General features: G+C 49.2%; 1 protein-coding gene across 2 annotated transcripts in view; it reads right to left on the reverse strand.

Moving 5' to 3' along the window:
• Positions 1–17891, reverse strand: part of lpin2 (lipin 2) — a 148442-nt gene that overhangs the window by 127389 nt on the left and 3162 nt on the right. The window lies entirely within an intron of this gene.

Raw genomic sequence — 17891 nt, forward strand, 5'->3', positions numbered from 1 at the left:
TCCCCTACAAGCCATTCACCATTGGAAATACATTGCCATTGGGAGAAAATCCTGGAACTCCCTCCCTAACAGCACTATGGGTGTACCGGCATCGCATGGACTGCAGCGGTTCAAGGAGGTAACTCACCACCACCTTAGAGGGCAATTCGGGATGGGCAATAAATGCTGGCCTAGCCAGAGAAGCTCAGATCCACAAATACAAAAAACATACATCTTGCACAAACACTGTACTCGTCGCAATGTTGAATTTAGCAAGCTGCAGCAAGTCAAATGTCCCAGCTGATTTTGTCATGGTTAAAAACAGTGCTTACTCTGTAAAAATGTAAGTGATTGTAACATTATGATGTACATCTGCATTAATGGTACGGAGCTTAACAAAGACAAAATACACCATGGATAGATATGGGGATCATCCTGAACATAGCATTTATTCAATCTATATGCAGCATAATGTAACAAGGTGTGCATGGTGTATGATGGAAAATTATCACAATCATTGGCAAAAAAACATGAAATTCTGGCTTCAGAGCCAGAGAACAAAATAATTTCCAAGCTTGTTACTTATAGACATATAATAAGCAGAGATACAGCCAGACTGAGGGACATAGCAGCCAGACTGAGGGACATAGCACTTTCTATTTTAGATTCAATGACATGCATCAGTTTTTAGACTTGTCTAGAGTTCAAACTTAACAAAGGAGCAAAACATTTCCAGAACAGCAGGAATAATTCAGCTCTTGATAAGGGGGTTTAAAAACATCCTGCAAACGTATCCAACAAATAACATACCAGAAATATTGGGGAACAGAGGGTGGGAGGGGAGGAACTTAAGAGGGATCTGTTTTAGTACAGAAACGATATTGGAGATATTGATGGGATTGAAGGGCCTGATGATCGACATCCCAGAGTACTGAAGGGGGTGGCCCTATAAATAATGGTGGTCATCTTCCAAGATTCTATAGACTCGAGAACACTTCCTACAGATTGGAGGGTAGCTAACGTAACCCCACTTTTTAAAAAGAGATGGAGAGAAAATAGTAGCCAGTAAACCTGATGTCGATAGTAGAGAAAATTCTAGAATCCTTTACTCAAAAAGATTTTATAGCAGAGCACTTGGAAAGCAGAGGCAGGACTGTAGAGTCAGCATGGATTTATGAAAGGAAAATCATGCTCAACAAATCTACTGTAATTCTTCGAGGACGAGTTGGTGAGGGGGAGCCAGTGGATGTGGTTGATTTGGACTTTCAGAAGGCTTTCGACAAAGTCTCACACAAAAGAGATTAGTGTGTAAACTTAAAGCGCATACAATTAAGGTAAGGTATTGAGATGGATAGAAAATTGGTTGGCAGGCAGGAAACAAAGATAGGATGGCAGTGCTGCCTCATAGCACGAGGGACCTGGGTTAGATTCTGGTCTTGGATGTGATGACTGTCTGTGTGGAGTTTGCACATTCTCCCCGTGTCTGCGTGGTTTCCTCCCACAGTCCGAAGATGTGCAGGTCAGGTTGTTTGGTCATGCTAAGTTGCCCCTTAGGGCAGGGTTTCAGGAATAGGGCAGGGGCTTGGGCATAGGTGGGATGATCTTTCCAACGGCCAGTGCAGACTCAAGGGGGGGGGTGGATGGAGAAGGGGGGGGTGGAGAAGAAGGGGGGGGTGGAGAAGAAGGGGGGGGGAAGGGAGAGGAGGGGGGGGGGAAGGGAGAGGGGGGGGGGGGGAAGGGAGAGGAAGAGGGGGAAGGGAGAGGAAGAGGGGGGAAGGGAGAGGAAGAGGGGGGAAGGGAGAGGAAGAGGGGGGAAGGGAGAGGAAGAGGGGGGAAGGGAGAGGAAGAGGGGGGAAGGGAGAGGAAGAGGGGGGAAGGGAGAGGAAGAGGGGGGAAGGGAGAGGAAGAGGGGGGAAGGGAGAGGAAGAGGGGGGAAGGGAGAGGAAGAGGGGGGAAGGGAGAGGAAGAGGGGGAAGGGAGAGGAAGAGGGGGGAAGGGAGAGGAAGAGGGGGGAAGGGAGAGGAAGAGGGGGGAAGGGAGAGGAAGAGGGGGGAAGGGAGAGGAAGAGGGGGGAAGGGAGAGGAAGAGGGGGGAAGGGAGAGGAAGAGGGGGGAAGGGAGAGGAAGAGGGGGGAAGGGAGAGGAAGAGGGGGGAAGGGAGAGGAAGAGGGGGGAAGGGAGAGGAAGAGGGGGGAAGGGAGAGGAAGAGGGGGGAAGGGAGAGGAAGAGGGGGGAAGGGAGAGGAAGAGGGGGGAAGGGAGAGGAAGAGGGGGGAAGGGAGAGGAAGAGGGGGAAGGGAGAGGAAGAGGGGGGAAGGGAGAGGAAGAGGGGGGAAGGGAGAGGAAGAGGGGGGAAGGGAGAGGAAGAGGGGGGAAGGGAGAGGAAGAGGAAGGAAGAGGGGGGGAAGGAAGAGAGGGGGAAGGGAAGAGAGGGGGAAGGGAAGAGAGGGGGGAGGGAAGAGAGGGGGGAAGGGAAGAGAGGGGGGAAGGGAAGAGAGGGGGGAAGGGAAGAGAGGGGGGAAGGGAAGAGAGGGGGGAAGGGAAGAGAGGGGGGAAGGGAAGAGAGGGGGGAAGGGAAGAGAGGGGGGAAGGAAGAGAGGGGGGAAGGAAGAGAGGGGGGAAGGAAGAGAGGGGGGAAGGAAGAGAGGGGGAAAGGAAGAGAGGGGGAAAGGAAGAGAGGGGGAAAGGAAGAGAGGGGGGAAGGAAGAGAGGGGGGAAGGAAGAGAGGGGGGAGGAAGAGAGGGGGAAGGAAGAGAGGGGGGAAGGAAGAGGGGGGGAAGGAAGAGAGAGGGGGAGAAGGAAGAGGGGGGTGAAGGAAGAGGGGGGGGAAGGAAGAGGGGGGGGAAGGAAGAGGGGGGGAGGAAGAGGGGGGAGGAAGGAAGAGGGGGGGAGGAAGAGGGGGGAGGAAGGAAGAGGGGGGGAAGGAAGAGGGGGGAAGGAAGAGGGGGGGAAGGAAGAGGGGGGGGAAGGAAGAGGGGGGGAAGGAAGAGGGGGGGAAGGAAGAGGGGGGAAGGAAGAGGGGGGAAGGAAGAGGGGGCGAGGAGGAAAGGAAGAGGGGGCGAGGAGGAGAGAGAGAGAGGGGGAGAAGAGAAACAGATCTCATAGAAACCCATAAAGTTTAGATGCAAGAACGATGTTCCTGATGGTGATGTCCAGAACTAGGTATCATAGTTTGACGACGTGGGGTGGACCATTTAAGACACGGATGAGGAGAAATTTCCCTCACCCAGAGTGTGAGCCTGCGGAATTCGCCACCACAAAAACAGTTTTAAAGCATTCCGGCAAAGGGGATCAATGGATATTTGTAGGAGGCGCGAGGTGAGAAATGCAGCATCAAGCTATTGAGTTGGAAGATCATGATGAATGGCAGAGCAAGCCCGAAGGGCCAAATGTCCTACTGCTTCTAATTTCTTAGTTTTTAATGTTTCTCACCCCTATCTTACTCAAGAACTGTCTTATGGTCAATCCTATCAAAATCTCTGATCTCTTTTGAAACAATATCAAGAGAAAAGAAAAATCAGGAAATGATGAGATAGTTACAATATTGCAACAAATTTCCACATATTATGATGAGAGGTTCAGTTTTTTTTTCAAAAACCATTTTGGAACAATTGGGTCCCAGGCACCTACAAAATGGTCTGAAATTATAGGTTCAGGCAGAATGGGAGTAATAAATTTATTTTCATGCATCCACACACTGTCTACTGGCGAGAAGCTGCAGCCTCCTTTTTAGTATCAATAATTATCTATTTGCATATCACCCAATAGAAATTGTGCGCACATGGCCAGAGACCAAAGCAGCTGGGGTCTTTTGTTAGTACAGGCCGGTGCATTCCAGCACTTATTTGGATAGAAATTACTTTAATTCCGACTGTGAACAATCTTCAGTGTTGACTCCCCAAACTCTGCTTGTTGTCCTTCACCAACACTAGCTTTGGTTGATAAAATATGGCTGCTATCCCGACAAATCTAAACACTATGAAAGTTCAATTTAATTCCAAAAAAGATTGTTTGGGCGATGAACTCATTTTTAGATTTCAAATTTAACCATTTACTGTGGTGAACATAAGAACATAGTGCTGAAGGAGGCCATTTGGCCCATTGAGTCTGCACCGACCCACTCAAGCCCTCACTTCCACCCTATCCCCCTCACCCAATAACCCCTCCTAACCTTTTTGGTCACTAAGGGCAATTTATCATGGCCAATCCACCTAACCTGCACATCTTTGGACTGTGGGAGGAAACCGGAGCACCCGGAGAAAACCCACGCAGACATGGGGAGAACGTGCAGACTCCGCACAGTCAGCCAGCAGGGAATCAAACCTGGGACCCTGGCACTGTGAAGCCACAGTGCTATCCACTTGTGCTATCGCACTGCTCCTATACTTTAAGATTCAAACCTGGAACCCGAGAGACTTTCGCTGTTTGTAATGTTTTTCAGTTCAGTGACCTATACCACTAGGCCACAGGAAGCTATAAGCATGATCTCTACGTGCGTTTCTGTCAGGGTTGAGACAGAACATACAATAGACACCCAATGCAGTAACTGGGATTCCAACCGGAGCTGCTGTGATCACATCGCAGAGCTCTGACCACTATACTATCGTATTCCGTTCATTGTGTTATGTTGGCAATCACACTATGCAATCGACCACTGATTATTAGTCTAAACAAAATCAGTAAATAACAGTTTGTGCAGTACACAAAATGACAAATTCTGAAGCTCATCATCGAATCCATATGGTGCAGAAGGCAGCCACTCGGCTCATCAAGTCCACACTGGCCCTTGTTAAGAGCACCCTATCCACGCCTCCACCCTATCCCTGCAACCCAGTAACACAACCCAACCTTTTGGACATTAAGGGACTATTTTTTTTTTATAATTCGTTCATGGGATGTGGCATCTCTGGCTGTACCAGAAATTATTGCCCATCCCTAATAGCCCTTGATGGGGCAGTTACGAATCAACCACATTGCTGTGGGTCTGGAGTCACATGTAGGCCAGACCAGGTAAGGACAGCAGATTTCCTTCCCGAAAAGGACATTAGTGAACCAGATGGGTTTTTAAGAAAATAGTATTAATGGTCATCATTGGACTTTTAAATACAGATTTTTATTGAATTCAAATTTCACCATCTGCAGTAGCGGGAGTTGAACCTGGGTCCAGAACATTACACTGGGTCTCTGCTTTACCAGTCCAAAACCACTATGCCACCGTCTCCCCAGACATGGTAAATCCACCTAACCAGAACGTCTTTGGACTCTGCAAGGAAATCGGAGCACCCGGAGGAAATAACGCAGGCAGGGAGGGAAAGTGCAAACTCCACACAAGACGGTCACCCGAGGCCAGAATTGAACCCGGGTCCCTGGAGCGGAGAGGCAGCAATGCTAACCACTGTGCTGTGGTCACGGTATTTACCTAAAAAAGGACACTTCTCTGAAGAGCAGCATTTTGTACTGGTGAGCCTTGAAAACTCCAGGGCTCAACTTAAAGTAACTCAAGGTCAGTAACTTACATTGCAGTAATTAATCACCAACTATAGGATAAGCCCATCTTTTTTGCAGTCATGTTTCCTGGGTGTAAGCAAAGGACGATATCCAGTCCTACTCGGTTCGTGAACATGGCTACATATTTCCCACGTCAATATCATCTATGTCTATACTGTTAAGTATGATGTACTTCAAACACTGCATCAAAGCCTGGAGCAAAAATATATTCACCATTCAACTCGAAGATCCATTGATGCCAGCACAAGAATCAAAATGACAAGAAACTTACTGTTGCCATAACACCAGTTTTAGACCGGAGGGTGCTGTTGGTCAATTTTAAAATTGAATCCCCAATTAAATATCTGCACTAAAGAGATGGCAAGTTCGGATATATTTCTTAAATTCTGCTTTTACAGAATATATAAAAATATATTCTTTAATATACTAGTGCCTTTGACAAACTGCCCTAAACCTTTTTTTTTTTAAACTCAGCAATAAAAAGCTATAAATAGACTTCAGTTAAAATCCAATTAAATTGCTTAATTTAATTAGAGAGCTAGGCAGCGCTTAGGTACAAAAGAGTGGAATTTCCAGCTTGTCATGTATCAAAAGAATCCCAAATGACCATCTTTCATACGATGAGCCTCAAGCAGCAAGATTCAAAGCATTATTGAGTGGCAAAAATCTCAGTCAAGCCAAACTCAATTCAATCTTCAAGCTTCAATGATTCTACACAATACACAACGATCTTCCAGCAAGAGTCACTAAACAGCAATCAGGACTAGGAACATTAACAGACTCTTCCTCTTTTGAGGCCAAGTGCAGCAAGACTGGCAAGGTCAGCGATAATGCAAGGTATTTCATGCAAGGCTACAGAGGGGACACAAAATGTCAAATTGAGAAGATTTACAGGTAGATAGATGCTCTATTATTAAATGTTAACTGTGATGCGTTTGAAATATACCCAATAATATCTTAATGGGTTCTTGCCAAATTCTGGTAATTTGCCAAGAGTTCTTACTCAGTTTGCCAATTCAATAGATTTAGGAAGGCTAAACAGCAGGGACAAATCTGATACGGTTTTCATTCAGCACATTAGTAGCAAATGTAGTAAACTTTTAGTTTGACTCCTCAAACTGAACTGTGCTCTCTTAAGTAATCTCAAACAGTCTTGGTCGCCGAATGAAAAAATCAATCAGGATTCAAGCTCTTGATTGCTATCCAGTGATCCCTGCTTTAAAGGATGTTTGCACAAAAAAGATTAAATATCTAACACAACAAGCAAGGTTGGTGGTCTCATTATGCTGGAAATAGGCAACATTTCTTTCCTCCTCTAAACCACTTGCCTACTGGAAACTAGGCAAAACCCAGGTGTTTGACACAATGAACATAGCTTTTTTTCAAAGTTTGGAAAACTTGACTGGCCTTTTTAAAAAATTATTTTTCTCATTTTTCACATTTTCTCCCAAATTTACACCCAACAATAAACAATAATCAGTAAAGAATGCAATGTCAATCCCCATATCAACAACAATAATCCCATCCTCCCGCCAACCCCCAAACAGCATCCCGCATGCTAACAAACAAATAACAAAAAGGAATCAGGAATCACCCATAGTCACCATTGACACATACAGTCCCCCCTCCACCCAACCCTCCTAATGTCTGATGTAATCCAATTCTCGAAAGTGCGCAATGAATGACGCTCTTGAATTGTAGAACCCCTCCATCCTTCCCTCAGTTCAAATTTGACCTTCTCAAGAGTCACAAATTCCAGCAGGCCCCCCCGCCACACCAGGGCTCAAGGTGGGGAGGTTGATCTCCACCCTAACAGGATCCGCCTTCGGGCGATCAACGAGGCGAAGGCTACAACATCTGCCTCCGCACCCGTTTGAACCACAGCTGGTCCGACATCCCGAATATGGCCTCCCGAGGGCCCGGGTCCAGTGTCACGTGCACCACTCTAGATTACCCTAAAAACCTCCTTCCAGTAATCCTCCAGCTTGGGACAGGACAAAAACATATTAACGTGGTTTGCGGCCCCCCCCGTAACGTTCACACACATCTTCTATCCCCTCAAAGAGCCGGCTCATCCTTGCCCTTGAGGTGCGCTCTATATACCACTTTCAGCTGTATCAGCCCCAACCTCGCGCACGAGGTGGAGGCATTCACTCTCCGGAGCACCTCACACCAGAATCCCTCCTCCATACCCTCTCCCAACTCCTCCTCCTACTTTGCTTTGATCCCTTCCAGCGGCAGCTTCTCTCCCAAAATAGCCCTGTAAACTGCCGACACTACCCACTTCTCCAGTCCCCCCGTCATCAGCACCACATCCAGCAACGTGGAGGTCGTTCTACCGGGAAGCTCTGTATCTCCTTTCTGTCAAAGTTTCAAACATGCATGTATCCAAATATTACCCCCTGCTCCAGCCCATACTTCGCTCCCAGCTCCTTCAATCCTGCAAACTGACCCCAAGAAACAAATCTTTTAGCGTCCGAATTTCTTTCTCCTCCCATCTCTGAAAATTTCCATCCCACTTCCCAGGCTCAAATCTATGGTTCCCCTGAATCGGCATTCCCCTTGACCCTGCTCCCAACCAGAAGTGCTGCCGAAACTGCCTCCAAATTCTCAATGAAGCTATTATTAACAGACTCCCTTAGTATTTCCCAGAGGCCGTTGGGAGCGGCGCTGTTGCTAGCGCCTTCAATCCCAACCCCCCTCCACAAACTCTCCTCCATTCTGACCCACTGGGAGTCAACTCCTCTGATCCAGCTCCGTACCTTCTCCACATTCGCCGCCCAGTAATAACACATCAGGTTCGGAAGACCCAAACCCCCTGCATGCCTTCCTCTCTGTATTAGCACCTTTCTAATTCTGGCCACCTTCCCTCCCCATACAAGAAAACTTTACTGTCTAATCGTGCAATCTTGAAAGTCAGATTTGCTAGTATTGTTCTGGTTCCCGAGCTGGGTGGGTACAATCCAGAGACGTCTCACACAATGCCGCTTCTGCCGTTCCTCCAATCTTCGTTCTCCTTGTTCCCTACTCCTGGAGATGCCATGTTCGTTATTGTATCCCGTGTCTTCCTTCCGGCTCTCATTTCCCTGCCTCCACCCCCCCTCCCCTCCCTGGTTCTCCTCTCTTGTTCCCGGTCTCTTCCCTCTCCCCTCCCCCATGGTTCGCCTTTCTTTCCTTGTAGGCTTAGCTGCCTCTCCCCCCCACACCTCCCCCGTTCTATCTCTCCCTTTAATGTTTTGGCTACTTTCCCCTGATTCTTGGCTACCTGGCTATTCATCCTCTTGTTCGTTGGCCACAAACAGGTCCCGGAACAATTGCGTGAATGGCTCCCTCGTTCTGTGGAAGCCGTCGTCTGACCCTCGGATGGCGAATTTGATTTTCTCCATTTGGAGAGATTCCGAGAGGTCGGACAGCCAGTCTGCAGCTTTGGGTGGTGCTGCTGACGGCCAGCCGAACAGGATTCTACGGCGGGCGATCAGGGAGGTCAAGGCAAGGACGTCCGCCCTCCTCCCCAGGAATAGATCTGGTTGGTCCGAAACCCCGAAAACCGCCACTTTCGGGCATGACTCCACCCTCATCCCCACCACTTTGGACATTGCTTCGAAGAAGGCTGTCCAGTACCCTGCAAGTCTGGGGCAAGACCAGAACATGTGGGCGTGGTTGGCCGGGTCTCCTTGGCACCGTTCACATCTATCCTCCACCTCCGGGAAGAACCTACTCATACGGGTTCTTGTTAAGTGGGCTCTATGTACCACTTTTAGCTGTGTCAGGCTGAGCCTTGCGCACGTGGAGGTGGAGTTGACCCTATGCAGTTCTTCGATCCAGAGTCCCCACCCGATTTCAATCCCCAGGGCCTCCTCCCATTTCTTTCTTGTTACGTCCACTACAGTGTCAGCCCTTTCTATCAGTCGGTCATACATGTCACTACAGTTTCCTTTGTCTAGTATGCTTGCGTCCAGTAGTTCTTCCAGTAGTGTCTGTCGGGGTGGTTGTGGGTATGTCCTAGTCTCCTTTCGTAGGAAGTTTTTGAGCTGTAGATACCTTAGTTCGTTCCCCCTGGCTAGCTGTCAGTTCGTCCAGTGTTGCGATCTTGCCATCAGTGTATAGGTCCCTGACTGTCAAGTGTCCCTCCGTCCTGCCCCCACCTTTTAAAGGTGGCGTCAGTCAGTACTGGTGTGAACCTACGCTTGTTGCAGATGGGAGCTTTGTCCGACATTTTGGTCAGGCCAAATTGCTGCCGTAGTTTGTTCCAGGATTGGAGGGTGGCTATCACCACCGGGCTGCTGGAGTGTTTTTTGGGTGGGGATGGGAGTGCTGCCGTGGCGAGGGCCCGGAGGGAGGTCCCTTCTGCACGCACCCACTCGGCTTCTGGCTCCTTGATCCATCCCCTTATTCGCTCGGCCGTCGCCGCCTAGTGGTAGAATTGTAGGTTTGGGAGGGCTAGCCCTCCCCTCGATTTTGTTTTTTGTAGGACCTTCTTTGGGATCCCAGTATTTCCCCCCCCCACCCCCACCCCACCCATACGAACGCCATGATTAGTTTGTCCAGCGTTTTGGGGATGTAGATCAGAATGGATCCAAGTAGGAAGAGGAACCTGGGCAGTACGTTCATTTTGATCGCTTGGACTCTCCCCGCGAGGGACAGTGGGAGTGTGTTCCATCTTAGCAGGTCCTTTTTTTACTTGTCAGACTGGTGAGGTTCCATTTGTGGATCCCTTTCCAGTCATGGGCTATTTGGATGATTCTGTCCATGCTGCTCTGTGGGTCCGAAATGTAGAGGAGCAGGTCATCTGCATAGAGTGAGACTCTGTGCTCTCTGCCTCCCCTTCAGATCCCCCTCCAGCTTTTTGCTGCTCTGAGCGCAATTGCTAGTGGTTCGGTCACTAGAGCAAACAGCAGCAGGGACAGTGGGCATCCTCATCTGGTGCCCCTGTGCAGCTGGAAGTATCGGGAGTTGGTATTGTCTTACCGGCAATTCTACCATCAACCTGTGCAAAGCTGAAACCTATTTTGCACCTGCAGGACATGAATTGAGTATATTTAAATGGAATCACATTCTATTACAGCATACATCTGCAACAAAGCCAGAAAAAAGTTATTCTTATTTAAATGTCAAAATGCCATGTGGACAAAGGTCACAACTGTTCTCATAAAACATAGGCAAAAAACTAATTTTCTGCTGATTTCTCATGAAAACCATGATTTATTTTCTAATACCACAATCATGTAATAAAAAATACCTTAACTCACATGTTCCTGGCACAAACTGATCGCAGTTCATCGGTTACTCAACTGCATGTTTTCTATCCTGTGCTTATTTTTGCTCAATATACTTGCAATGCCCTACTTTAGGAATTTAAATCCTCCAACCAAGCAAAGTACAAATGAGAGATTGACAATCTGTAGTCACTTCAGCAACTTGATCATGTTATACCCCAGGTTTCATAATGCTATACAAATATATTGGACTTAAAGGGGAGTGCCATGTCAGAAATCCCTTTCCAATAATTTTTTTTTTTTTTTTTTTTTTAAATGCTTCCATGTTGCACCAAATTTGGAATTTTTGCCATTTTAAACTGAACATTTGTGACATGAATGAAGGGGAAGAGTTACTGACATCCACTAACAGTGGAAATGGGGAAGAGTGGAGAAGAGTTGGGGAAGTGTTGTAACCCTCATGGGTCACACGGTGTGGACTGTCGATTGCCTGTGATCTCAGATGAATAAGATCTTTTAAAGGGGCGGGGCTTTCCCTTAACAAGGGAAGCTAACTGGGCATAAAAATCCCGGCCTGATGTGGGTTGGTGAGGGAGACCCTTCAAGGAGTGCAGTTGTATATCTTAAGTTCATCGTGTAATTAAACTATTGTTGCTTTCATCATTGCTTCCCCGTGGTTGCTGTCTGGATCGAACACTGGTGACGAGGATAATGTGGAGCAGCCGACTGCGGCATCTCCTCAAAATTCGGCCCACTTTTCATAGGCCTCAGGAGGATGACTTACCGACAGCAGACATCCACACATAGGAACGTTGGGAGGCTTTTGATGCAGGTACGATGACTGGTCACAATATGCGGAGAGAATACAATATTTAATTTTCACACCAATGCCACCATTGGGGATGAGTGTTAGACTGTTATCCTCCTCAGCTTGCAGGGCTTCATGACCTCCAAGGCCACAATCGAACAGCTCAGACATACGTTGAGCATGGATGGCACAAGGCCGTCATCTCAGACAATGGGAAGGCATTCACCAGCGCAAAATTTGGGACCTTTTTAAATGGACAAATGGGATTCACCACGTATGCACTGCTCCATACCACGCAGCAAAGAGCGGGCGGTCCAGACATTCAAGCGGGGGATGCAGAAACAGATTACAGGTTCCCTCGAGACAAGTCTGACCCTTTTCCTCTCAGTTACAGGATTACAGCACATGCCACCATGGGAGTGGCCCCATCAGAATTGCTCACGGGGCGGCACCTACACGCATGCCTGAGCCTCGTGTTGCAGGGCATTGGCGGGAAGGTCCGCAGTGGGCAGGAATGGTCAGAATTGGTTTCAGCACTGTCCGTGTGGAGTCGTCACATTCTCCCTGTGCCTGCATGGGTCTCACCCCCACAACCCAAAGATGTGCAGGGTAGATGGTTTGGTCATGCTAAATTGCCCCTTGGAAAGAATTGGTTTCAGGCAGACATACCCCAAGAATCGAATTGGCATGAGGATCACCACCGCATCCACGCCCCAGCATTGGTCGACTCTCGCTCAGTTGAACCAGCACCATTATTGCCATCTCTACTGCCGTTGGCATCGGAGCCGTCACCACAGGACCAAGAACCCCAGGATGCTGAGATGTTAGAAGTGGAGGATTCTGATATGGAGACGCAGCCACCTGCAACTGCAGAGACCAGGGCACAGATACCAATCCACCAGAGGTAGCGCTGCTTAGGTACTATAGTCCTCCATGTGCTACATGCTACCGCACAGAGGTCGCTCAAGTGCCAACCCAGGGCGAAGAGGACCAGGGGTCCTGCCTGACTATGTATTGTGGCGGATGCCATTCTGGATGTTTTTGGGGAAGGGGGAAGAGGGAGAAGAGAACCTCAAAAGTCACATGGTGTGGACCGTTAGGTTCCCTACTATGGATGAATAAGAGTTTACCCGTTAAGGGGAGGTGGCTTTCCCTTAACAAGGGAAACCAACCAGACATAGAAACCTGGTTGTGGGTCAGCACAGGAGACCCTTAAGGGAGTGGAGTTATCATGCAATTAAAACTTTTGTTGCTTTCATTATCGCTTCCTTGTGGTCACTGTCTGGATCCAACAGGAAGAGCAACACAAACATTACTGTGCAAACTCAAATCTCTTGCACTTTTTAAAAATTCTAATTTTTTTTTCAGGCCAACAGAGGCGAACATATTTCTACAAGCTTGGAAGTTTGAAGTTGAGTATATTGCATGCATGAATAAGACCCAACACTTTAAATTTCTCTTTTGGGGGCGGAGAGATTGTTTGACATTCATTAACAATGACCATATCTTTAAAAGGGTACTTTACAGTGTTAATAAGCTCTAACTTCTTTTTTTTTTTTAAATATATTTTATTGAAATTTTTTTCCAAACAACAATTTTTCCCTCTTACAAAGCAAACGAAACAATAACAAAACAGAGATTTTTAACGATACACAAGTAACAAAACCCCATTATCTATTGACCTAAACTAAACTAAAGCCCCCCCGCCCCCCCGGGTTGCTGCTGCTGGTCATCTGTCTTCCCTCTAACGTTCCCCTAGGTAGTCGAGAAATGGCTGCCACCGCCTGGTGAACCCTTGAGCCGATCCTCTCAGGGCAAACTTTATCTGCTCCAGTTTAATGAACCCCGCCATATCATTTACCCAGGCCTCCAGTCCGGGGGGTTTTGCCTCCTTCCACATGAGTAGGATCCTGCGCCGGGCTACTAGGGACGCAAAGGCCACAACGTCGGCCTCTTTCGCCTCCTGCACTCCCGGCTCTTCCGCCTCCTGCACTCCCGGCTCTTCCGCAACTCCAAACAGAGCTAACCCCCAGCCTGGTTAGACCCAGGCCTTCACCACCCGCGAAATCACTCCCGTCACTCCCTTCCAATACCCTTCCAGTGCCGGGCACGCCCAAAACATATGTGCGTGGTTTGCCGGGCTCCCGCCACACCTCCCACATTTGTCCTCCACTCCAAAGAACCTGCTCAATCTTGCCCCCGTTATGTGTGCTCTATGTAGCACCTTAAATTGAATCAGGCTAAGCCTGGCGCATGAGGAAGAGGAATTTACCCTGCTTAGGGCATCAGCCCACATACCCTCCTCTATCTCCTCCCCTAATTCTTCTTCCCACTTTATTTTAGTTCGCCCACCGACTCCTCCCCCTCTTCCCTCATCTCTATAAATCTCTGACACCTTGCCCTCTCCGACCCACACCCCTGAAAGCACCCTGTCCTGTATCCCGTGTGTTGGGAGCAACGGAAATTCCCTCACCTGTTGTCTAGTAAACGCCCTCACCTGCATATATTGCAAAAAATTTCCCGGGGGCAACTTATACTTTTCCTCCAATGCTCCCAAGATAGCAAAAGTCCCATCTATAAATAAATCTCCCACCTTCCTAATTCCCAACTGGTACCATCTCTGAAATCCTCCATCCATTCTTCCTGGGGCGAACCCATGGTTGTTCCTGATAGGGGACCCCACCAGGGCTCCCCGCACCCCTCTCTGTCGCCTCCACTGTCCCCAGATATTCAGTGTTCCCGCCACCACCGGGTTTGTGGTAAACTTTAGGTGAGAACGGTAGCGGCGCCGTCACCAGCGCCTCTAAACTCGTCCCTTTACAGGACTTTCTCTCCAGTCTTTTCCACGCCGCTCCCTCACCCTCCATCATCCATCGACGTATCATTGCCACATTGGCGGCCCAATAGTAATCACCCAAGTTCGGTAGTGCCAGTCCTCCACTGTCCCTACTACGCTGAAGGAACCCCCTCCTTACTCTCGGAACTTTCCCTGCCCACACGAAGCTCGTGATGCTCCTATCTATTTTATTAAAAAAGGTCTTGGTGATTAGTATAGGGAGACATTGAAATACAAATAAGAACCTCGGGAGGACCATCATCTTAATTGCTTGCACCCTGCCCGCCAGCGATAGAGGCTGCATGTCCCACCTCTTGAAGTCCTCCTCCATTTGTTCTACCAGCCGTGTCAGATTAAGTCTGTGCAAGGTTCCCCAGCTCCTAGCGATCTGAATCCCCAGGTATCGGAAGTTTCTTTCCACTTTCCTTCGCGGTAAGCCTTCTATCTCTCTACTCTGGTCCCCTGGATGTATCACAAATAATTCACTCTTCCCCATGTTTAGCCTATACCCCGAGAATTCCCCAAACCCCCTCAAAATTCGCATAACCTCTATCATCCCCCCCGCTGGGTCCGACACGTATAACAATAGGTCATCTGCGTATAACGAGACTCGGTGCTCTTCTCCCCCTCTAATCACCCCTCTCCATTTCCTGGAGTCTCTCAACGCCATGGCCAGAGGTTCAATTGCTAACGCGAACAACAATGGAGACAGCGGGCATCCCTGTCTTGTTCCCCTATATAATCGGAAATACTCCGATCTATGTCGATCTGTAACTACGCTTGCCGTTGGAGCCCCATAAAGAAGTCTAACCCAGCTTATAAGCCCATTCCCAAACCCAAACCTCCTTAACACTACCCATAAATACTCCCACTCCACCCTATCAAATGCCTTCTCTGCGTCCATTGCCGCCACTATCTCTGCCTCCCCCTCCACTGGGGGCATCATTATCACCCCTAATAGTCGTCGCACGTTAACATTCAGTTGTCTCCCTTTTACGAACCCTGTCTGGTCTTCGTGCACCACCCCCGGGACACAGTCCTCTATCCTCGATGCCAGTACCTTTGCCAGCAATTTGGGGTCCACATTCAATAGTGAAATAGGTCTATAGGACCCGCACTGCAACGGATCTTTGTCCCTCTTCAAAATTAGCGATATCGTCGCCTCCGACATTGTTAGGGGTAAAGTCCCTCCTTCCCTGGCCTCATTGAACGTCCTCGCCATCAACGGGGCCAACAAGTCCACATATTTTCTGTAATATTCCACCGGGAACCCGTCTGGCCCCGGGGCCTTCCCTGCTTGCATGCTTCCCAGTCCCTTAATAACCTTGTCCACCTCAATCGGCACCCCCAGGCCTGCCACCTCCTGCTCCTCCACTTTCAGGAACCTCAATTGGTCCAGGAACTGCCGCATCCCCTCCTCTCCCTCTGGGGGTTGAGACCTATACAGTTCCTCATAGAAGGTCTTGAACACCTCATTTATCTTTCCTGCCCTTCGCACCATGTCTCCCCTTTCGTCTCTGATTCCTCCTATCTCCCTCGCTGCTGCCCTCTTTCGCAATTGATGCGCCAACAGGCGACTAGCCTTTTCCCCATATTCATACCTCCTCCCCTGTGCCTTCCTCCACAGTACCTCCGCCTTTCTGGTGGTCAGAAGGTCAAACTCCGTCTGGAGTCGTCTCCTCTCCCTGTACAATTCCTCCTCCGGGGTCTCTGCAAATTCCCTGTCCACCCTTAAAATCTCCCCCAGTAATCTTTCCCTTTCCTTGGCCTCTGTTTTCCTTTTGTGGGCCCCAATAGAGATCAGCTCTCCTCTGACCACCACTTTTAATGCTTCCCAGACCACTCCCACAGGGACCTCGCCGTCGTCATTGACCTCCAGGTATCTCTCAATACACCCCCGCACTCTTGCACACACTCCCTCATCCGCCATCAGTCCCACATCTAATCGCCAGAGTGTTCTCTGCTCCCTGTCCTCTCCTACTTCCAGGTCCACCCAATGTGGGGCATGATCCAAAACCGCTATGGCTGAGTACTCCGCTTCTTCCACCCTAGAGATCAACGACCTTCCCAAAACAAAAAAATCTATCCGGGAGTACACTTTATGGACATGGGAGAAGAAGGAAAACTCCCTAGCCCTAGGTCTAAAAAAATCGCCAATGATCCACTCCCCCCATTTGGTCCATAAACCCCTTAAGTACCTTGGCCGCTGCCGGCCTTCTTCCGGTCCTTGAGCTGGATCTATCTAGCCCCGGGTCCAGCACCGTATTAAAGTCCCCTCCTAAAATCAAGTTTCCTGCCTCCTGGTCCGGTATACGCCCCAGCATCCGTCTCATGAATCCAGCATCGTCCCAATTTGGGGCATACACATTAACCAACATGACCTCCATTCCCTCCAGCCTACCACTCACCATTACATATCTACCTCCGCTATCTGCTTTGATGTTCTTTGCTTCAAATGCTACCCGTTTCCCCACCAAGATGGCCACCCCTCTGTTCTTTGCGTCCAGTCCTTAGTGGAACACCTGTCCCACCCATCCTTTCCTTAGCCTAACTTGGTCCGCCACCTTTAGGTGCGTCTCTTGGAGCATAACCACGTCTGCCCTTAGTCCTTTCAAATGCGCGAGCACTCGGGCCCTTTTTATCGGTCCATTCAGGCCTCTCACGTTCCACGTGATCAGCCGCACTAGGGGGCTACCTACCCCCCTCCAGTGTCGACTTGCCATTACCTTCTCTAGGCCAGTCCCGTATCCCGCCTCCGCGCTCCCGCTCGCTCCCCCAGCGTCGCACACCATCCCCGCCCACCCACTCTTTAGCCATTTCCTTTTGGATTTTCCGCAGCAGCACCCCAGTTGTCCCCCCCCCCCCCCGCTAGATCCCTATCTAGCATGATTGCTCCCCCCCATATCACTTCCATAAGTCAGCTGACTTCAACTGACCCTGGCTGCTCCTGCTCACTCCTCGCCTCCCCCCCGTGTGGGGGAACTCCCATCCGCCTTGCGCCTGTCTTCCCGCCTTATTCCTTCTGGCGCGGGAACATCCCTTTACCTGACCCGCCTCTTATGGCGCAGCTCCCTTTCCCCTCCCCCATTCTCCGACTATGTCCCGTCTTTCCCCCCCTCACCGGCGCCCACATTTCCCCAATGTCTCCCCCCTTCCCTGTTTACTTCTCAATTAACTTCCACCGTAACATTAACAAAAACAATAACAATAATATTTCCTGCAGCATCAGTCCCTCAGTTCCGGTCCAATTTCTCTTCTTTGATGAAGGACCATGCTTCCTCCGCCGTCTCGAAATAATAGTGTCTCTCGTGATACATGACCCATAGTCTTGCCGGCTGCAGCATCCCAAACTTCACCTTCCTTTTATGCAACACCTCTTTGGCTCGGTTGAAGCTCGCCCTCCTTCTCGCCACCTCCGCACTCCAATCCTGGTATATCCGTACCCCCGCATTCTCCCATTTGCTACTCCGCACCTTTTTAGCCCATCTCAGGACCTCTTCTCTGACCTTAAGGCGGTAAAATCGCACGATTATCGCCCTCGGTGGT

The sequence above is a fragment of the Scyliorhinus torazame genome, chromosome 11, assembly GCF_047496885.1.
Source record: "Scyliorhinus torazame isolate Kashiwa2021f chromosome 11, sScyTor2.1, whole genome shotgun sequence".
NCBI lineage: Eukaryota > Metazoa > Chordata > Chondrichthyes > Carcharhiniformes > Scyliorhinidae > Scyliorhinus > Scyliorhinus torazame.